This window comes from Anomaloglossus baeobatrachus, chromosome 2, assembly GCF_048569485.1.
Source record: "Anomaloglossus baeobatrachus isolate aAnoBae1 chromosome 2, aAnoBae1.hap1, whole genome shotgun sequence".
NCBI lineage: Eukaryota > Metazoa > Chordata > Amphibia > Anura > Aromobatidae > Anomaloglossus > Anomaloglossus baeobatrachus.
The window spans coordinates 353,434,434-353,437,241 of NC_134354.1; the positions used below are offsets into that span (position 1 = coordinate 353,434,434).

General features: G+C 43.8%; 1 non-coding gene across 1 annotated transcript; it reads left to right on the forward strand.

The window, feature by feature from the left end:
* The first annotated feature begins 1,782 nt into the window (after positions 1–1,782).
* TRNAV-CAC (transfer RNA valine (anticodon CAC)) lies at positions 1,783–1,855 on the forward strand. The gene has a single exon. It is a non-coding gene; the product is annotated as a tRNA-Val (tRNA).
* The last annotated feature ends 953 nt before the right edge of the window (positions 1,856–2,808 follow it).

Here is a 2,808-nt window from a genome sequence, read left to right on the forward strand (position 1 = left end):
AAAAACTTCTGCATACAGTCCTGGATGGAGTATGCTGAACCTTGTAGTTCTGCAGCTGCTGTCTGTCTGTATGGAGAAGAGCAGACAGCAGCTGCAGAACTACAAGGCTCAGCATACTCCACCCAGGACTGTATGCAGAATTTTTTTGCCCACCAAAAAAATGACGTGGGCTTCGCCATATTTTTGTATGCTAGCCAGGTACAGCAGGCAGTCACGGGCTGCCTCCAACCCCCAGTTGCCTATTTGTACCCGGCTGCGAACCAAAAATATAGGGAAGCCCGTTTTTTTTTAATTATTTCACTTATTTCATGAAATAATTAAAAAACAAATGACGTGGGCTTCGCCCCATTTTTGTGTCCAGCCGGGTACAACTAGGCAGCTGGGGATTGGAATCCGCAGCACAGGTTAGCCCGAGGTTTCTGGGCGCCTCTGCTGCGATTTTCAGTCCGCAGCCGTCCCAGAAAATGGCGCTCTCATAGAAGTGCCATCATCTGGCGCTGTATCCAACTCTTCCAACAGCCCTGGAGCCGGGTGGCTTGTTGGGTAATCATGAGTTAATACTGGCTTTGTTTTACTAGCCAGTATTAAGCCAGAGATTCTTAATGTCAGGCACGTTTGACCCGGACATTAAGAATCTCCAATAAAGGGTTAAAAAAAACACCACACAGAGAAAAAATACTTTAATAGAAATAAATACACAGACACATTAGAGACTCCATCTTTTTTACCCCCTGTCAGCCCTCCACGATCCTGCTCTTCTGTCTTCTTTCTTTCTAGTGTAGTAGTAGTGACGATTGTAGTGAGGATGAGGTTCACCAGCTCATCACTTGGGGCTGGGGAACCTCATCCTCACTACAATCCTCACTACAATCGGGAAGCAGCGTGCAGCCTTCACTCCGTGAGTGATCAGTGCTGGCTGTCAGCGGTAACAGCGGTAACGCTGACAGACGCGTTACCATAGCAATGGTGCTCTCGGAGCCGCGGTTAGCGGTGACGTCACCGCTAACTGCGTTGCTATGGCAACGGTGATCTCCGTTAATGACCGGCTGTGTCAGCCGGTCCCTAACGGAACGGGGAGTCGACCGTGTGCTAGAGCATGTCGCCGGTACACGGCGATACACATATGTGCACCGTGTACCAAAGAGATTCACTCGCAGGTCCAACATGACGCGTCATAGTCATGTGACCAGTCTGTAGCCAATGAGATAATAGCCACGTGACTGGTCACATGGCTATTTTGACGTCACGATAGGTCCTGCATCTCTGCTGGCAGTGCTGGTCACGGGGAGGATTCAGCGATCATCGGATGGAATAGCGGCAGGAGACAGAGTGCAGGAGGGATCGCGGGGACCGGTAAGTGTTATGGCAATGTTTATTAACTGTTTGTGTACATTTATAATGCATTTTTATGTGTTTGTGATTGCCTCCCATTATAGCCTATTGGTTCGAGTTCGGTTCGTCGAACGTTCGACGAACCGAACTCGAGCAGGACCCCCGTTCGGCGAACCGACCTCGAGCCGAACCGCGACCGGTTCGCTCATCTCTAGTCATCACGTCTGCTTAACATGCAAAAAGGTCCTGGTTTCAATCCCCTGTAAAACCAATCTGTTCTTTGTGTTGAAATAATACCCTATCAAACTACAAAGTATGAAGTTCTTGGTTTGGTTGCCGAATGATGGGATGTTTTGGCTTCCATCACCAACAGAACTACGAATTATTTTTTTTTTTTTCCCCTCTGGTCAAAACTCGTCTCCAATTGCCACTGCTTTGCAGGACTTCTCAGGTTTCATAGTGTAGTGGTCATCACGTCTGCTTCACACGCAGAAGGTCCTGGGTTCAATCCCCAGTGAAACCAATCCAGTTTTGGTGTTGAAGTAATTTCCTATCGACTTGTAATATATGAAATTATTGGTTTCGTTGCCAAATGACAATTCATTTTGGCTTCCATCACCAAGAGAACTACGATTTTGGGTTTCCTTTTTATTGACCATTTAAGCAGAAAACATAATCCCATATTATAAAAATACTGGTAGTTTCAAAAAATATAGTTCCCATAAATACAAAAGGAAAAGACCAAACTATGTAGAAAAAGTAACACATTCAATATAAACTTTAATTTAAGCAAAATCCCATTGTAGGAATAAAACTGGTAAAATATGTAATAAAAATTGTAAATGTTTCATTAACCAAAAATACTTTCCTTCAGCAATTAAAAGGCCCCGTCAGTCACAATTCTGCTCTGCTAGCCAATACACAGTAGCTTTCCACCAGGTTTCATAGTGTAGTGGTCATCACTTCTGCTTAACACGCAGAAGGTCCTAGGTTCAATTCCCAGTAAAACCAATTTGTTCATGGTGTTGAAATAAAACCCTGTCAACCTGCAATATATGAAGTTCTTGGCTTTGTTGCCGAATGACGGGATGTTTTGGCTTCCATCACCAACAGAGCTATGAATATGTTTTTTTTCCCCTGGCGGTCAAAACTCGTGTCTAATTGCCATTACTTTGCAAGATTTTAAAGGTTTCATAGTGTAGTGGTCATCACGTCTGCTTTTCACACAAAAGGTCCTGGGTTTAATCCCCAGTGAAACCAATCCGTTTTTTGTGTTGAAGTAATTTCCTATCGACTTGTAATATATGACATTCTTGGTTTCGTTGCCAAATGACAATATATTTTGGCTTCCATCACCAAGAGAACTACGATTTTGGGTTTCTTTTTTATTGACCATTTTAGCAGAAAACATATTCCCATAATATAAAAATCCTGTTTGTTTCAAAACTTATAGTTCCCATAAATACAAACGCAAAC